This window comes from Dasypus novemcinctus, chromosome 4 (genome assembly GCF_030445035.2).
Source record: "Dasypus novemcinctus isolate mDasNov1 chromosome 4, mDasNov1.1.hap2, whole genome shotgun sequence".
NCBI lineage: Eukaryota > Metazoa > Chordata > Mammalia > Cingulata > Dasypodidae > Dasypus > Dasypus novemcinctus.
Genome location: NC_080676.1, coordinates 29700837 through 29721631, shown reverse-complemented (window position 1 = coordinate 29721631; position 20795 = coordinate 29700837). Strand labels below are relative to the sequence as shown.

Here is a 20795-nt window from a genome sequence, read left to right as displayed (position 1 = left end):
AATTCTTGGGCATGAATTTTAAAGAAAGTATTGATTAATCATTTTAGATGAATACAATAGAAGTGGCATAATCTAATTTACACTGCAGGTCAGTTAAAGCATAGTTCATGACTCTAATTGTCCATCTAGTTCAACCTAAATTGACAAGGTAAATATCATTACCAGACATTCATGGGGCAGGGGGAGCGGATATATGAGTAGTTGTGATTCTCATGTGGTTTATCCACATGCTTTTTATTTTTACCACAGTGTTTTCTTTAGAACTGTCTTGCCTATTGTTACAATCAGACAAGATTCATCAATGCTAAGAGGGGTGCATAAGTTCTGATTTAGAAACAAATGAACACATATACTAAAATGTTTGCCCCCCAGGTAAAGAATGCCCTTCCCAGTTGTATGTTACATCAAAATCTCAACTTCATACACTGAATTAATAGAAGTAGTTTAAAAATCTTAGTCCTTACAAGAGTACGAATTGTTCAAAATTAGATATTTTGTACATTTTCAAATATAATGATTTTGGTCCATTGAAGGATCCAAAATTGCAATATAGGATAGGAGGATGGGTTTAAGGGAGGGGATCATATTAGGAGATAAGGGCACTTGGACTGAAACTGCATTTGCATAGCCAGCAGCCTGCTTCTGCTTTGATTATATCCCTATATGAAAAGGCTTTGGGGCAGGATTGCAGGAGCTTATGAGATGGCGTTTCACCACCATAGAAAACCAAAGCTGATGCTTTGTAACAGACGTGTTGATAAAATGTGCTCCTGTCCTGAATCTGAATTGACTTCTAGAATTCCTAGTTACCAAGAGTAACACGGAAAATACTAGTATGAGCATTGCTATTGCTTGTTGGAAACTGCACAGTTCAACATTCTTTAGAAGTCTGTAGCTAAAATTTTCTATCAGCATAACAAGTAATTCTAAAGGCATCCTGGAGTTAGAGGCACTTTGTTGATGCTCAGATGCAGGCAATAGAGTTCACTGATGAAATGCTGCTCATTTCACATGCCTCATAGAGTCACTTAATTGTGAATTTATGGTATAAATCCCATACTGTGATTTTACTGTCAATCAAAAACATGTTCATGAAGAATATTTCCGAATGCAGGATGGTATTTTAAAATAGAAAAGATGAACACTTTTAAATTAAGTAGACCAATTCACTGTACTCGAAGTCTTGAAATCTCTTCATTAAGATGACTCTGATCTTGCCAATAATCAAGGTGTAAAAGCTTACTCTTATGAGACTTTAATTCTTTAAGGACACTAGAGGTTTATCCAGTGGCTGAGAAGGGGAAGGAGCTTCTGGGGGGAACATTCAATATTTATTCCCCCCTTTCCCTTTTGTTCCTTCCCCTCCCCTCTCTTTTCTTCTTCTGTACTTCCCTTTCGTTCTCCTCTTCCCTTTTTACTTCTTCTTTTTTTCTTTCTTTCTACATGCTTGAAGCTCACTACATATGCTTCACCACCTCCACTCCACAGACAGCAATATATTTTCCAGATTGGGAAATTGAAGTTCTGCCTGTTTCTGGAAGATCCAGCTGAGAATTCCATTTATAGTTTGCAATTAACAATCTAAATAGCATTGGACAAATCATTTTGAAGCAGGGTCACTTTGAAAGGTAGCTATAGATTTCAGATTCTACAAATATTAAATGAATATTTGGATTTAAGTGGCATTTAGTATCCATGTGTTTATTTCATATTTTATGAGATGGAAAAATGACCTACATGGCCCCTTCCATATTGGAAATATCTTGAGAATTATTATGCGATGTGCCTGAAAAAAAATCCTTCTCATATTATGAGGGTATTTTTCTTCATTATTGCTAATGTCTTTGGGCCTATTGGAATCTTAAGCCTCATTTGCAATTGGACACAATTAAATCACTATTGACTCCCTTTTCTATATATCTAATAAACAGAGGAGAGGGGCATTTATTACCCTGTCACTTTTTTGAGCTTGCTGCCTTACAAATAGCTTTGATTCAGCTTGCAGGCTTGTGTTCCTATCCAAAATCTACACACTATTTTACAAATGGAGTCAAGGGAGGTACATTAGATTAAATATTGATTTAAAGGTAAATCCATCCCTTCTAGCATTTGGACAAAACAGAAAGAAGGGCATCAGGTTAGCTGCAGGTACGAGGTAAGGCTGCCTCTACACAGATGATTAAAGCAGGGTGTGACCATGCAAGCCAAGGACCCCGAAGCCTGGAAGAGGAAAATCTGGCACTACGCTGAAGTCTTGAGGAGAAATGTATGTTTTGATTTATTCTTCTTTCCCATTTCTATCATTCTTTTAGAATCTGAGTTGAACAATATTTTTAGGTAGGGATAAGCAGGGAAGAAGGTAGATTATATAATAGGGAGTCAGAAAATCTAGATCCAACTCCTGGCTCCAATGCTGATCAGGCAGGAGGAGTAACTTCTCTGTCTGAGTCTCAGTCTCCTCATCCCTCAATGAAAATAAATCATGCTCTCCTGGCCCACTTCATAAGGCCATTGTGAGAATCACAAACTCATGAGTGCACAAAGGTGCGTTGAGGAGGTAGGAGCTGGAGGGGAGAAAGCCGCATTGTCTTAAAACAGCATGACATACTCAGTCTGCAAAAAAGATGATTTTATTTCTTTGTTTTATTATTTGCACGTATTCTCACCAAGCATGATTCCTTGCAAAGAAGACTCTCCTTGTTTCCAGGTCACCTAAAGCAGCTCCTTGTCTGACAATTAAAATTACATAACTTGATCAGTACACAACAGCCTCATCAGACGTGATGCCCACCCTACCGACCCACCCATCCTCGCTCAGTTGTCTTACAAGTAATGCATAAGAGGAATACAAAGTATGAAACAATGTTAAAGACATTTAGCTTGCCAAATGCCTACGTATTCATGCTCTCATATGATCCTCACAATAGCATCATGAGGTGGTCAAAGAAGGGATGACTGCCCTTATTGAGATGAAGAATCTGCAACTCAGAGGTGGTAGCACTCCCATCTGATCAGCAATGGAGCCAGGAATTGGTTTTCTGACTCCCCATATAACCCTGTCCATTCTCCTATCTATCCTTGCCCAGAGTCCAATGTTTCTTGTTCCACAGGACACCATGAGACTTCTATTCCCTTAGGAGAAGAGTGATCTGATAGCCTCAAGTTGCTAATAGTATGGAATTGATACATCTTTGGAAATTAATGCAAAAAGAAAAAATTTGCATGTTGGCAGTTGGGGGTTGGAGGAAGGGGACCCTAAGAATCTGCAAATTTATACAATAAATGCCATCCTCACACTCCTCTGTTAATGTATTTTTGCAAATATATTCAATGAAAAATTGTCGTAATAGTTATATTGAGATTGGGGAGCAGGATGGGAGAAGGATCAGTATAGTTCTAATGCTCAGGACTCACTATGTTGATAAGGAATCTGAGGCTCAGTAAGAAATAGTGGTTGGTTTGATTGGTAATGTCTGCTATGGCCAGGACAATGGTTCCACAGTCACCAGCAGTTCCTATTTCTTGCCCTTGTCCACCTCAAACTTCTACTGGCTCTTTAAGGAGTTTATGGCCTTAATCTATAGCCCAAGTTACTTGGTCTGGCATTGAAATCCCTCTGTAATTTGAATCCCATTATTTTTGCAGCCTTATTTTCCAGTAAACACTAACACAGCCCTTCCCTTTAGCTTAACTTCCTCACTGCCCCTTTTACTCATTGTAGCAGCCTGTTTCTCCCTGCATGATGGTATCTCAGTCGCTCTTCAAGTTGTCAAGTGAAGTCCTATTTCCTCCATGAAACAGTCAATCATGTCAGCCTAGACTGATCATTTCCTCTTCTAGACAATTATAATTTCATTTTCACACAGTTCCTATTTACTCTTAATCTATACTTTCTAATAATACTACTTAGCTGTTAGGCACAATTTATATGTATGTTTAAATGTAATATGATATATATAGAAGTATACCTATCTATAAATATGTCTTTACATATAGACTGTATGATAATATGAGGGAATCTTACACTTCTTTGTACCTCCTTCAGGACTTAGCATTGTTGACATAGGCTTAAAAATGGTTCTTCAATGGACAATTCAATAAATGAAGGAGTAAGAATGTACGATAAACTGTGCTCCAGAAAGAGGAAACTGGATCACTGGCTAGGGTGCCAAGCCTCATAAATTTCAGTGTCCATGAGCCCTGCACCTAAAGTTAATATATGTAAACTGTAGTGTAACAGGAATTTTCTTTATACAGAAGACCATAACCTTCACGAAAGGGATAATCTGACTTCACCTGGAATTACTATGAGCTTTGAATGGTTCTCAAGATCTGCTCCCAAGAGTTCCTAGTGAAAAAATATCTATGATTTCTTATTTATTAAGCTTCTACCAAGGGCTATGAGTTTTAATAAACTGTAAAATACAATCCTCACAGTTACTCTGCCAGGTAGCTCTTCTTATCTCTATTTTACAGGTGAGGAAACTGAGATCAGGATGAGTAGCTTGCCAAGGTCACACAAGTATTAAGTGTCTTTCTGCCCCAGTACTTAAAGAGTCCCTTGTGTGCAGTAGGAGTCCAATACATAATTGTCAAAGGCATATTGTTGAGTGTTGATGTGAGAGCCCCAGTTCTTTCTTCTATACCTTTTTCAAAGAGTTTAGACTCTAGTGCCAGAATGCACCACTCAGTGTTGCTCTCAGTCATATGCAATAAGTAGTGTGGAAAGTGGCCTCAAAACATATTTGGATACACAAAAAACTCTTCACTCATGGGCAAATGGGCAACGCCATTTCTCATTCTCTTCACAACAGAGCCTAGATCAGGTCATTTTACTCTCCTCTGAAAAACCTTAGAATGGTTCTCCACTGCCTTAAGATGATTAACAACTTTTTGGATTCTTGCTACACTTCCAAATATTAGAATTGGAGTGGGGGGAGGTCCCTGTAGAAAGTATTGAGTGACCTCCATGGTCACTGAACCATTTTCTGCCTTCTGTGGTATTTGAAACCTCCCTATCTCCCTGCTGGTGCTAGTTTATATGCACACGAGGCAGCATTTTCTCAGGTTGCAATACATGTTGTCTTATCATTCTGTTCTACAGCTTTCTCTTTATCCTTCCAGGTTGTACCCTGCCCTACATGATGATACAGGACTCATTTGTCCTTCAATGCCTGGCTTGCTTGACTCGACATAAGGTCCTCAAGATTCATCCACGTTATCCCATGTGTTTGTACTGTATTCCTTCTTATAGCTGAGTAGTATTTCATTTATATATCTACCACATTTTGTTTATCCATTCATCTGTTGATGGGCATTTGGGTTGATTACAATTTTTGGCAATAGTGAATAATTCTGCTATGAACATTGGTGTGCATATATTGGTTTATGTCCTTGTTTTCAGTTCTTCTGGGTATATACCCAGCTAAATGTACTGGGGGAGAGTAAACTACAATGTGAACTATAATCCACGTGGTGCAGCAGTGCTCCAAACTTTAGTCACCAATGCAATGAATGTGCCACAATGATGAAGGAGGTTGTTGATGTGGAGGGGGGGGATGTAGGAACCTCTTATATTTTTTAATGTAACATTTTTTGTGATCTATATATCTTTAAAAAATACAATAAAAAATAAATGCTCATAAAAAACCAGTATGTGTAATATGTATGTATGTACGTGCTTGTTCATGTCTTCCCTTAGCAAAAGTAATTTTTCCATTTTAATGAAAAATGGTAGCACACTTGTAAAGGGTTGGTGGCACATCCATGTGCCTGGTACACCAGTTGCAAGCCACTGGACTAAGGGCAAAGGTCAACATTCAGAGGCTAGTCTGGTATTTAAAATTCTTCACAATCTGGGCCCAATGGGACTTTCTAACCTTCCTCCCAAGCTCCCCTTTCCTCCCCTAGGGTTACGTTAAGTTGACCCAAACACTGACTCCTGCTTTCAGTCCTCTGTGTCTGTGATAATTCTGTTTCCTCTTCATGGAATGCTTGACTTCCTCATCTCTGAGGGTGAACCCTAAGCACTGCCTTCTCCAAGACGTCATCCTTGATCCTTTCCCTTCCTATCTAAAGGCCTTTCCTCCCAGGTTTCACTTTGCACATAGCTTGTTATATCTCTCACTGCTTTTTCTCTGTATAGATTTATTTATTTTTTTAAGAAAAAAAAACTTTAAAATATTTTTTTAGTTAACAAATTTATTTCAAATTCAAAAAAATAAAAGAACAGAAAAAGGCAGATCAACAAGTTATGGAAACATTACTCCTAAAAAGTTCTCTCCTTTTATCTCATCTAATTCCAAATGCTAACTCAGTTGTTCCTCTAGTGCTCAGAAATATACAGATGAGCACAGATTAGTTAAATGATATCGTCAAAGTCTTCTTATTAATGAAAAAAAAAGAAGAGAAAAAATGCTTAATCATATTCATATCTCACAAAACCAAGTTAAGAAGAATTAATATAGTACCAACTTTGCTTTTGTTACATAAACATTATAATGTTGTTAACTATAGGACATTAATTACATTATTTATGTTTTTCCCGTAAATCACCACATTCTTATCACACTGTAGAACTTTCCCGTATTTATATTATTAACCACAATCCTCATCTACTTTCAAAATCATTGTTATACATTCCCAATATTATCTTCTAGCTACCTTCCAACTAACATTAATCTTCCTAGACTACTCGTTTCAGCCAAAGATTTATTTGTGTATACATCCTAATTCATTTATTAAATTGTAAGCTCTTTGAAAATATGATCCATGGCTGAATTATCTTTGAACCACATAGCATTTAGCACAGTGCCTCATTCAGAGTAGAAACTCAATCCACCTCATTTAACATAACAGGAAGTTCTTTAAGGAAACTAATTTCCATGTTATTATTTTTTTTTCAAGAGCAGCACTTAATTTTTTCTAGCTTATTTTGTATCAGCCCTGTTTGTATCAGGACTGTTTTTTTCAGCTTGACCATATCCTGTGGGCCTACTGTGGTGGTTTGGAACTATGTACCTCAGAAAAACAAGTTCTTAAACTTAATGCACTCCTGTTGGTATGAATGCATTGCAAATAGGACGTTTTGATGAGGTTACTTCAGTTAGAGTATGGTTCAACTGACTCAGTAAGGGTCTTAGGAAGGCCACTGAGAGAAAGAAAGCAGAGGGAGCAGCCAGAAGCTGAATGTCAACAGAGCACAGAAGAGAAGGGAGAAGCCAGGAGAGGCCACTATGTGCTTTGCCATGTGACAGAAGAGCCAAGGACCAAGGGTCACCGACAGTCATTCTGAGAGAAAGCAGTGCCTTGATGACACCTTGATTTGGACTTCTCTGAGTCTCAAAACTGTGTACAAATACATTTCCATTGTTTAAGCCAAGCCATTGCCTGGTATGTGTTTTGGCAGCTAGGGAACCAAAACACCTACCTTAGAGGTTAACTGTAGATGGCTCTTGTACAAGTGAATGGCTTCCTGAAGGCATTCTATGACTGGAAGTACAAGCTCCTCTGGCCTATGTAGGTGGGGAAGGGGTCCAAAGTCCTGGAGAATTAATACACCAGGAGTGATCTTCAACGTGTGAGGAGTTGGTGGATAGACACCCCCAGTTTCCTTACTCCTTAGTGGGTCAATTCTGAGGCACGTTCTACATAATCTCTCTGAGGGTCCCCAGTAGCTCATAGCTGTACTGCTCATTAATGCACCTTTTATTGTCTTTCCTCCCTTCCCTGTCTCACTCAACCATTCCCTCTCAGTGCTTCCTAAGATTCTTACCCAAGTAACTCCTTGCTTCCAAATACTTATCTCAGGGTCTGCAGCTGAGGTACCCAATGTAACAAAATTTCTACCCTCTTCCTACAGTCTTTTGATGACCAGATGCATACATTTCCCAAGTGGTACCAGGTATTATAATATGAAGTACAGTGAACCTAACTGATCAACACCAAAACTGGATTCATTATCTCCAGCTGATCTTACAAGGTGGGACTTGTCCAAGAGACAAAACAGACATGCCAGGGCTAGTAAAATTCATTCACTGGAACCTTCACAAAGTCTGCTGGAGGTGACTGACAGCAGAATTACAGCTGTTTCAATATTGGGAAAAATGATTGGCTACATTGAATGACTTGAAAAAAATACACTTCTTACTGTTTGGGCAAAAAAGTAAAACTAGTTATCATATATTTAGGAGCTTTCAAACGTGCCTTCTTATAATGCTGAGGACTACAGAACCAGCATCTCAGCTCAAGATATAATACCTGATCAGAAAGATTAATGCTCTTTACAGTAATGACATTTTTACCATTACAAAAAGAGCAATTTACATTTCCAACTTCCTCTTCTTCCTATCCTAGACTGTCAGAGAAAACCGCAGTCCTACACATGAAATATTTTCAAACCAGAGGTGGCAGGTTTATGGAAATTACTCTGAATATATTTGGGTTCAGACCAACTCTCCCAGCTCCATATTACTCATGATAAGCATGACTTCTGAGCCTTGACTTTGTCAGATTTTCCAATTAATTGTTAATGTAACAGTTAAGTCTCCCTGGAGTGTGTGTTATTTTCTCATTTATAAAATCATAAGCCTTGGGATAATCCCTCATTAGGGCAATAATATTCTCATTATATGAATGTAACCCTGTCCTAGTGAGGGATATGACAGATAACTGTCAGTGGAGTCCTTCTAGTGCCCAGGGACCTTGTCTCCTTCTCTCCATCCTTAGTGAGTTTCAACAGGACTAAAGCATAGCCTCTTTGCCAGAACACTGCCTCTCCCACAGCTTTCTCTAAACCACCCTCCACATTTCCCATGGGTGCATCCTGCTTATAGCTCTGCCCATATGATTATCCAACTCTGACACTGTTGATTGCTCCTATAGAAAACTTTTGTTTTTTAAAAAAAAATTCTCCCTGCATTCCTTCTCTCCTCCTACCAGACTCCTCTACTTTTCTTTTGGGCAATTATTCTTCCCCTTTGTGTGGAGAGGATAAAAGGGCCTCTGGATGCTCTTTCCACAGCCCTTTTCCCTCAGACCCAGGGTGGACAGGAGACCTGAGTACAGTCCATTGGGTGCTAGCCTTCTGGACTCTGGATTGTTGGCACATGAGGAAAGGACAGAAATGATGGTCGGTGCACACATATCCTGACCAGACTCTTACAGCTAGGGACATTTCTAACATCTCTCTTTCCTGGCCCTGCATACTTTGTATACTTCCAGTATACTTCCCACGAATTTACTTTTGCTTAAGACAGAATCTGTTTCGGTTGCTTACAAGCCACGAACTCTGGCTGGTGCAGCTCCACTGTCTTCAGGATAAAGACTCATTCACATTCTTATCTCTTGCCAGTTTCCCTATTTGTACACTGTGTCCTAGCCACACCAGACTAACCACTCCCAGGATATAATACAGAGCCTTAAAATTACTCATGCTATTCCATAATTCTTGTCTACCTCTCTAGGCAAAAAGCCTTCCTCTGTGAAGCTCTCCCTGATCTCTGCCTCTGCTTTCTTCCCTCTAGGCAGACGTGATTCTTCCCTAGCCCAGGGCCCTTTAGTTTATTGTTTAAGCCTCTACATATCTATCACTCTTTAACAGACATATGTATTAGTGTATCTGAGGTTCTTGAAGGCAGGGTCTGTGACTTTGTATCTTTAATCTTCATCACCAGGTATATAATTCCAGGCAGGAAGAGGCAGATCACAGGGTGGTTAAGAGTGCGAGCTTACCTGGTTTTGAATGTCAGTGCTGCACCCCATTTGCTGTCTGGCTTTGTGCAAAGTGGGTTGCTTAAGCTTTAGCTGCCTACCTATTAAACGGAAAAAACCATGCCTAGTTATAGGTTTATTGTGAAGGCCACGATGAAATCATGAATAAAAAGGGCCTTACATTTCCAGAGCTTGGAGATGACAATCATCTTCGCGAAGTACTGGAAAAATATTTGTTGAATGAATAATCAAACAGTTGCATGATTCTTCCAGGATCCCAATAAAAACAATCCAAAAATGAAACATGAAGATCATTTCAGGGTAATAAGTAGCACATATCCCAGGAAATTACAAACATGCCTGTGTGCATGTGTATGTGTGCCCGTTCAAGACTTCTTTTCTAGTCATAGTCTAACAAATTGAACTAATGGGAAAGACTGGTTTTCTGTGACCAGCCCACATAATTTCACATGTAACAAGGACCCTGGAAAGTGCTTCCTGCAAAACCATAGTGATGATGGCTCTCTGGACCCAGCCATATAACAGTAATGATTTTGTCCCCTGAGGAAATAGCTTATACAGTTCTACCCTGTGCTACCTGACCAGAAGGCTGCACCTCAGGAAACAAGGATATATTATTTTCCCCATCAAAGTGGACTTTGTTCACTGGTGAAGGAGCCATTGAGTTGCGTGAGGATGCTGACCTCCTCTGAACATACCTGTTGAGTCCACCAAGGGAGAAACGGGAACTACAGCAGAGGCTGGGTTAGTTTATGAGGGTGCCTATTTACATAATAAGATGAAATTCCCAATTTAATTACATACTATAGATGTCTGCAGAGGTCATAGAGGTCACATAGCCTGTCTGTTTTGGGACAGTGTGGGTGTTCAAATTTTAGCAAATTAGGAGTAAAAATATACTTTGTGATGAATTAAGGATGGACAAATTCTTACAAATTTTAGAAAAAGAAAGAGTAAATTCCAGTCCTGATTTCACCAAAGAGAGCACAGAAAATTTCACAGTAAAATCACACCTTCATTTGTTGTCTTTCTTTCTGCAGACTTCAAGATAAAAATCAGAAGCAATGTTTGATAAGCCAGGGAAGTATAGCCACATTACTGAGCAAAATTTTTGAAGAGAGACTAAAAACTGACAGTTGAAGAAAGAATGGAACTCAGCTCCTGCTAAATCCTTTAGGGGAGCCACAAGATAGGTGTAGAGTGCCCTGGACTGGGAACCAGGTGATGGGAGCTCAATGAGGTTCCTTGCTGCTAGGTAGGGCACTTTTGTGGGGTCTTGCACAATTCAGTCCAAGGTGCAATCTTGGCCCTCTTTTTAGAAAATGAGGGAGCTTTTTGATGTGACCAAACTTTCTCAGCCAGGATACTATAAACCTAAAGTTTCCAAAGAACCCCTCAGGATTGGACAGGGAGGAGCTCTGGGCTTCATCTAGGCCCTGATCTCAATGATGCAGCTCAGCTTTATGTGTGGTAAACATGGGCTTCCATGTAAGATTGTGTTAAGCAAGACTCTGCCAATAATTATTTAGAAAAATACTAGCCTAGACAATCATTAATGAGAACAAATACTTCTATAGTGCCTAACATAGATGAGGTTCTTTTTCTAAGCACTTTACATATATTGAATCTTTTGCTTCTCAGAACAAGCCCTATGAAATACTATTATTATCCTCATTTTACAGTTGGGGAAACTGAGCTGTTAAGTACCATGCCAGGGCGGCAGACTTGGCCCAGTGGTTAGGGCATCCGTCTACCACATGGGAGGTCCGCGGTTCAAACCCCGGGCCTCCTTGACCCGTGTGGAGCTGGCCCATGCGCAGTGCTGATGCGCGCAAGGAGTGCCCTGCCATGCAGGGGTGTCCCCCGCGTAGGGGAGCCCCACGTGCAAGGAGTGCACCCATAAGGAGAGCCGCCCAGCACGAAAGAAAGTGCAGTCTGCCAAGGAATGGTGCCACACACACGGAGAGCTAATGCAATAAGATGATGCAACAAAAAGAAACACAGATTCCTGCGCTGCTGACAACAACAGAAGCAGACAAAGAAGAAGACGCAATAAATAGACACAGAGAACAAACAACAAGGGTGGGGGAGGAGGGGAGAGAAATAAATACATAAGTAAATCTTTGAAGAAAAAAAAAGTACCATGTCCAACTTCATATAGCCTGTACGTGGAAGAGTTGGGGTTTGAACCAAGGCAGTCTGGCTCCAGGACTGGTGTTCTTAACACCTACACTGTCCTGCTTCTCACTGGTATAATTCTTTCCAATATCAGAGACTTCATCTCATCTTAAATATAAGCCTTGTTTTATAAATCTAATTTTGATATCTATAATATTCTCCATCACCAGGCTTTCTTTGGGCAAGAGACAAGAGAATGGCTTTGGATGTTCTTAGCAGGAAGTACACTTTTCAAAGCCAAGCAGGGATTAATTTTCCTTCTTGTATTTTCCTTCACTTGTTCTTTCCTTTCACATTTACTGACTGTCTGCTCTGGGCCAGAAACCAAGATAAGTGGGGGTAAGGGAATTCATGACACAGCTCCAGACACTAAGAAACTCAGAGTCTAGAGTGAATATTTTTGATTCAGAGAATAAGTCCTGAGGCAGCCACAGGCTGAAATGATATGTCAATAAAGAAGAGTCTTGAGTGTGAGAGGCAGGAAAGAGCTGTAGAGGAGATCCCTTTAAATATTAGTGGATGGTTGTAGGAGGATTTAGCCAAAAGACAAGGCAGTAAAGGATATAGAACAAAATGGGTACAGGAAGATTTAGCCAAATAGACCAGATAGACAAGGTAGGGGAGGGCAACCTCAGCCAAAAGTTGAGCATATTAAAAGGCAAGCAGGTGAGAGACAGCACATATTCTCAGGACCATTCAAGTAGTTGGCATAACTGGAAACCAGCAGGAGTCTGGGGCATCAGGGAAGATGGCTCAAGAGAAGAAACAAGTACCTGGTAAGAGAAGACCTAATACATGAAGGAGTGTGGATTTTGTCCTTAAGAAAAAAGGAAGGGAAACTCATGGATTATAGTATGAACCTAACAAAGGGGTTGTAGGAGATAAGGAGTGGAGAGGATTACTAGTAAGTTTATTATCAATGAGGGTGGAGGACTTGGCCCAGTGATTAGGGCGTCCGTCTACCACATGGGAGGTCCACAGTTCAAACCCCAGGCCTCCTTGACCTGTGTGCAGCTGGCCCATGTGCAGTGCTGGTGCACGCAAGGAGTGCCCTGCCACGCAGCGGTGTCCCCGTGTAGGGGAGCCCCACGCACAAGGAGTGCGCCCCTTAAGGAGAGCCGCCCAGTGCAAAAGAAAGTGCAGCCTGCCCAGGAATGGCGCTGCACACACGGAGAGTTGACGCAGCAAGATGATGCAACCAAAAGAAACACAGATTCCCATGCTGCTGACAACAACAGAAGCAGACAAAGAAGATGCAGCAAATAGACACAGAACAGACAACCAGGGGGCGGGGTGGGAGGGAATGAAATAAATAAATAAATAAATATTTTAAGAAAAATTATCAATGAACCGTCTTCTATAATTTAAGACTAAGAATTGGAAGGAGCTGATCATGCTCACTGAGGCTCATTTTACAAGGTAACTCCATAGAATGCCTAGAGGACAGAAAAGGACCCCAAAGATGGATGATCCCACGAAGGGTGGACCCTTGGTGCATGCCACGTGCCCTGGCCAGGAGGCCAACCAATATTCTGGCTGAGAAAGCCTCATTCCCACTAATGCTCCATTGAGCTAGCATGTAAGCCCTTATCACTCCTGTAATGAATGTGCCATTTGTCCTCTTGGTACTTAATTCATTTTTTTTCAGAATAAATTCATTTTTTAAATTTATTTTTATTTTGTTTCTTATTATTTTTTTAAATGTTACATTAAAAAAATATGAGGTCCCCTACACTCCCCACCCCCTCACCCTACTCCTCCCACATCAACAATCTCTTTCATCATTGCGGTACATTCATTGCATTTGGTGAATACATTTTGGAGCACCGCTGCACCACATGGATAGTGGTTTACATTGTAATTTACACTCACCTCCAGTCCACCCAGTGGGCCATGGCAGGACATACAATCTTTTGCAAACAGTGTTCAGGTAACCTTGGGTCCCAATCATTCTTTATCTTCCATAATGTGGTCAAGATAGATGCCACTGTCCAATTTTAAGGCCCAATTAGGTAAGTGGGGTGTGAACACAGCTGTGAAAAAAGTACAGATCTCCTCTAGTGAGAAGAAAAGGGAAAAGAAGGGAACTACTGATCATTTACCATTTCCTATAATTCTCAAGGTAACCCAGTGAGGCAGGTATGCTTCTCATTTTACAGATGAGGAAAGTGAGGAGCAAAGAAGTTAATATCATTCCATGAGTAATGCTAGAGGAATCCAAACCCAGGTCTGCTTATATTACACTGCTATTCTCTTAAAAGATTGGAAAGCACTAAAAACTTGCCTGTGCGAGTGTGGGAGGATGTGTGGAAAGTTCCTGCACTCTTATTTGGATACCAGCACTGATTAAATATTGGGAGGTTACTTTAGGTGACCACACCTGTGGAGCATTTTAGCACCTTTCAGTGTGGTAGCATTTTTCAGCCGAAGCTTTCAGGCTGGGCTGTCAGATCCTGTCAGGTAAGTCACTGCTTAGGAGGTTCTTATCATGCAAACAGAACTAATCTACTCTTCTTCGGTTTGGCCTGGATGTCTATATCTCCTGCTGGGTGATATGATTCAATAAACTTGACTCTTAACGAAATTGTTTTAGATTTTAGAAAACTATTACACTCCTTCCTCCCCTCAATTATCTCCAAAGATTTGAGCCTGGTACTAGGAAACCTCACACCTGCTTCGTGTGAAGAGTGGCACATACTTGGGCCTGTGGAGAGGACCTCATGCAAAGTACGGCATTTCCATAAGCATAACTGAACACAAACCTGACCTTCTTATTAATATGTTTCAAATATTTAGCAAGATCAAGACTACATTTACATACTTAATGTCAGGAATTATGTACCTTCAGTGATGAATGAACTTTGAAATTGTGAGGACCCTTAGGCAAAGTTCTTCACTTGCCTCTCTCAGTTCACATTTAATCATCTTGAAGTTCAAGGGGACAAACTAAAATGAGAGTTCATGTGCTAGCATCTGTAGTCAGAAAACTGACAACTGTGATTGCAATTAGCTCTAGATTTCTCATGCGAGCTAGCACTTGTACCTGTTAGTGCAAGGGGGAAGTATCCAATAACAGGGTTCTGTAATGAGGTAATAATTGTAACAGCTTACAGAGAACATTTTCTTCAAATACTCTGTGACACCAATCAGGCTATAAACAAATAAAATGCAAATTATACTGAATATATCATTTAACCCTCATAGCCCCCTTGCTGTTGGGTATAATTATCTCCATTTAACTGACGAAAACTTTGAGGCTTGGAGAAGACATGTCAAGGCTAGATTTATCTATGACTTTTAAGTAGAATCATGGCCAAATCCTGCCAAAAGTCAAGACTACGACTAAAACCCAGGGTTACAACTCCAAATATTCCTTAAAAATGTACATAAGGTATGCCCAGTGCCTGGCACCTAGCAATCACACACACAATTTCAAGCTGGTTGTGACTGGGTCTTGCTATCCATAGTCAGGGATTAACTGCGTCTAGAAAAGCAAAGCTGAGTGAACAATTAGAGACCATTTTCTCTAGCTCCTCATCTTACTAGTGTGGGAAAGGATGGGGTTAGAGTGCAGAGTATAGAATAATGACTACTTACACTTTCGTGTGACCAAGGTCATAGGCAATCTAAAAGATATAGGGGTAGCCAGAAAGCAGCACACACTATTGGTAGACTATCCCAAAGCCATTCCCAAACTCCATTTCCCGTGCTACTTATCATTAGAGAGGCTGTAAAAACCAGAAACTCAATTTCCCAGCCTCTCTTGAAGGTAGGGATGCCATGTGACCCTTGACCAATAACATATAAGGCAAGATCTACTGAAGAGGTTTAGAGGAAGATATTCTCTCCTGGTTAGAAGGGAAGAACATGGAAACACCTCATACCCTCTGCCTTTGGAGATGATGGTGTGAGGATATGATGCCTGGAGCTTTGGCAGCTGTTTTGCCACCAGGAATGGAAGGCAAATAAAGCTGCAGATATACCAACTCATCACTCTGAAGTCAGGGAACTGATGAACCATCATTAGAACCATTTAGCTCCAGACTTTGTTACTTAAATAATATATGTACTTTAGGTTTAAGCTACTATTTTTTTTGTTGTTGGGAGAGGGGGTTCTGATAACTGCAACATACCGCATCCTAACTGACATAGAGCATCAATCAACAAAGATTATGTGTTGCTTTCTCTCCCTCTTTCTCGGAGCCTTGAAGGTATCCAAGATTCTCCCTTAGCTTCTGAATTCCATGAGAGAAGGGCCAGTGTCTGTCTTGGTCACAGCTATGTTCTCACAGCTAGAAAAGTGCCTGGCACATGGTAGATGCTTAATAAATATTTGCTGATTTTAAAAAGTTAATTAATTTTGTTAAAAATTCCCCAAATTTACAAACACTCTATCATCACCAATTAACAACACCTCCTCGTCCCATTCTCTGATAACCTCTAATGTATTTAAGACTCAATGGACTTGCTACTTCTATATTTCATAACAGTGAAATCATACAGTATTTGTTCTTATGTGCCCTGCTTATTTTTACTTACATGCTGATTTTAATTAATTAATCAATCACTCTATAATATTCATTGTATATACCTACTGTATCCCAGGTACTGAGATAGATGCTGGTGATACAGAGATAAGTAAGACCTGCATTCCTCCCTTAATAAGTCCACAATTCTAGTGGAGGAGGCAGATATGGACATACAATTACGATGCAGTGGGAGAAGTACTATACCAAAGAATTATGGGAGTACAGCGCAGAGGAGGAACCAATGCTTCATAGGGGTCAGGATGAGGATGGAGTGCTTTAGTTTGCTTAAGGCTGCCAGAGATGAGTTGATTTTTACAATAGGGATTTATTAGGTTAAAAGCTTATAGAATGTGGAAAGATGGCATTGGACTAACAGGCAGAGCTCAAGGCTCTCATAGAAAAAACTGAGGAAGAGCCAAAAGTTGCCCAAGAGACCTGCTTTGGGAGTCAAGAGACCAGGACAGCACTACACAATTACCCGGAGGATGAGAGAGAGAGACAAATAACCTTAAACAACAAACGTGAGTTATCAAGCTCCCACCATGGATGGGAAGGGCTTCCCTTCCCCACTCCAAAGATATTAAGCAAGGGTAAAAATAATGATAGGCAAGTGAGAGAAATTGGCCATCAGGGTAAATTCACCAACATACTCAGATGCCTAGACAGCAGCAAAAAATTACAAGCCACACTAGGAAACAAGAAGAGATGGCCCAGCCAAAGGAACAAACCAAATATCCTGAAGACATACAGGGTTTAAGACAACTAATCAATGATAATCACAGAATTCTCCTAAATCAATTCAAAGAATTTAAGGAAACTATAACTAAAGAAATAAAGGATATTAAGAAGACACCAGATGAGCATAAAGAACAATTTGAAAGCCTGCAAAGAAAAGTAACAGACTTTATAGGAGTGAAAGACATGATGGATGAGATTAAAAATACATTAGAGGCACATAACAGTAGATTTGAATTGCATGAAGACAGGATTAGTGATTTTGAAGACAGAACATCTGAGCTGGAAAAGACAGGAAAACAGAAGAGAAGAGAATGGAAAAAATGGAATAGAGTCTCAGAGATTGAATAGCAACATGAAATGTACAAACATTTGCATTATCGGTGTCCCAGAAGGAGAAGAGAATGGGAAGGGAACAGAAAGAATATTTGAGGAAATAATGACCAAAAACTTCCCAACCCTTATGAAAGACATAAATATGAATATCCAAAAAGGACAATGCACCCCAAACAGATTAAATCTAAATAGATTTACCCTGAGACACCTAGTATTCAGAATGACAAACATCAGAGATAAAGAGAAACTATGGTAACCACTAAGTTCAATTTTTGAAGAATAAGGTTCATAGTTACAGGCAATAACATATTGACATATGGTAGGTTTTCTTTTATTGGGAACTGCCTATGCTCTCAAGAGATCCCTGCCCCTCTAATTATGATAGGTTCTGAGGGGAGGGGAAGAGTAGAATAGAATAGGATAGAATAGATGGAACATAGGACATTGGAAATGTTCAGCATGATCTTTCAATGACAGAGACAATTTTAAATTTTGTCAAAACTATAAAATTGTACAGTGCAAAATGTGAAACATAATATAGACCATCGACCATGATTAGTGTCAATGCTTAGGTATTTGTACATCAATTGTAACAAATATACCATACACATGTAAGATTTTATTGATCAGGGAGAGAGGGAAGGGGTTGGGTATGTGGGAACCCCCTATATTTTCTATGTGAATTTTCTGTAACCTAAACTTTCAGGAATAAATTATCACTATACATAAGAGATAACAGATCTTATAGGAATGGAAGAAACACTGAAATTTTTTTTTTTGTACTTTTACCTTTTTAGTCTTTTTATTTTTGTATTTTATTTGCTATTTTATTTTCTTAATATTTTTATTTGTTTTCTTTTAGCTTTGTTTTTGGGGCAGTTTTGGATTACAGAAGGGTCACAACTGTGGCAGGGGAGAATCACTGGTGCTGGTGTCAGTGATAGGGGTATATGTGGGTGGGGATGCACCTGGGACATATCTCTATAGCGTATGTTCAAGGGGTCATGGGGCATTGTCTTGGTGGGTGGAGACCCACACAATAACCAAAGAATACTGAATTCCCATCCTGAGAAGTCCTGTTACATTCTTTAATAGAGCAGCAAGAAACCTTTGAGTACATGGGCAGTGCCTACTGAAAGAGGACAGACCATTATACTAGGCCCTTGATATTGATGGTTGTATTTATGAACCTTTTCTCAAGAAATTGAAATTTAACCTAGTATTACATATTGCCTAAAAACTTCTGAAAACCTCCTTGTTGCTTAAAGGTGGCCTTTCTCTAAGCCAAACTCAGTATATAAACACACTACCTTCCCCCTCAGTATGGGAAATGACTCCCAGAGATGAGTCTCCCTGGCACCAAGGGATCATTACTAAGCACCAACTAGCAATGTATTTGGAAAAAGTCCTTGATCAAAAGGAGGAAGTATTAAATACGAATGGCTAAGAGATTTCAAAGTGAGTTAGGAGGTCATTCCAGAGGTTAAGCTTAAAGATGTCTCAGCAGGATCGCATTGACTCTCATGGTAAACAGTACCTCGAACAACAGGGCTCCTGAGGGCTCTAGAGACATCTAGATACTATAGGCAGAGTAGACAATTCCAGGAATTCGGAAGCCTGCCAGTGGGCCTTACTTTGGAATATATTCTCCCCAATGTAACAGAGTTAGACTCATTTACAATTTCCCTACATATGACTCTTCTGCCTCTTTTATCTGAACCTATAATTAGCACTATAGCCATTAAACATATGTCCCAGAGAATAAAATTTTGGGTCTGTTCATATGCCAGTTAAGCCCTGAATCTCAGCAAAAGTTGCAACACCTACTTTCCAGTTCATCAGACTCACCCAGGACAACTAGCAAAAGGATGATGATGGACAACATCCATCCCCCAAAAACAGAATATCTACAACTGCAAGCAAGACAGTTCCATACACCTGACCCATTAGATCTAAGCCTCTTCTCAATCAGAAACAGAGTGAGCATTCCTCAAGTTTGAGGAGTGAAAAAACATAAGGGAGGAATGCTACTCTAGACATAAGTAAACTTATTATTATTCTAGCAATGGAAGAACTTGTATCATTGATATAAAGTCAGTGGTCACCAGAGGTTCTGAGGGGAGGGAGAGGGAAGAATAGGTGTAACATAGGGTACTTTGGAGACACTGGAATTGTCCTACATGACATTGCAAAGATGGATATAGGTCATTATATATTTTGTCAAAACCTATGAAATTGTGTAAACTATACACAATGGTTAGTATCAATACATCAATAAGTGTTCATCAATTGTAACAAATTTACTACACTAATGAAAGATGTTGGTAATGGGGGAGAGTGTGGGAGAGGGAAGGTTTGGGGTATGTGGGAATCCCCTATTTATATATTTTAGGCATTTAAAAAATATTTATTTTATTTATTTATTGCCTCTCCCCACCCCCCCATTGTTAGCACTCATTGTCTGCTCTCTGTGTCCATTCGCTGTGTGCTCTCTATGTCTGCTTGTCTTCCCTCTAAGAGGCACTGGAAACCGAACCTAGGATAACTCATGTGGGAGAGAGGTGCTCAATCACTCAAGCCACCTCTGTTGCTTGCTTTGTCTCTCTCATTGTGATTCCTCTTTGTGTCTCTTCTTGCATCATCTTGTTGCATCAACTCACTGCACCAGCCCATCACACCAGCTTTCTGTCTTGCTCATCTTCTCCAGGAGGCACCGGGAACTGAACCCAGGACCTCCCATGAGGTAGGTGGGAGCTCAATCACTTGAGCCACATATGCTTCCCCTATATTTTTGATATAACATTTATGTAATAAAAGCTTCTTTAAAAATAAAAAAAAACTAAAAAAAAAAGAGATGAGAGATTCCTGAAAGAAGCCAGAGAAAAGCAAAGCATCGCGTGCAAGGAAAACTCACTAAGATTAAGTGCGAGCCTCTCATCAGAAATCATGGAGGTGAGAATAAAGTGGTATGATGGATTTAAGGCACTGAAAATGAAAATCTGCCAGTCGAGAATTCTGTATCTGGAAAAGTTCTCCTTCAAAAATGAGGGTGAATCCATCGTCTTCACAAGCAAACAAAGGCTGATAGAATATGTAATTAAAAGATCTGAATTACCAGAGATACTAAAGAGAGTGCTGCAGCCTGAAGGAAAAAAAGACAGGTGAGAGATTTGGAGAAAAGTGTAGAAGTGAAGATTATTAGGAATGGTAAACTAAAGGGTAAGAAGACAGACAATAGACTGATATAACAACAGAGAGCTGAAGGACAAAATGGATGAAGTAAGT

General features: G+C 39.9%; 1 protein-coding gene across 4 annotated transcripts in view; it reads right to left on the bottom strand.

Moving 5' to 3' along the window:
• The window catches only part of SCHIP1 (schwannomin interacting protein 1), an 840777-nt gene that overhangs the window by 460625 nt on the left and 359357 nt on the right, over positions 1 to 20795 (bottom strand). The gene's annotated exons all lie outside the window — the stretch shown is intronic.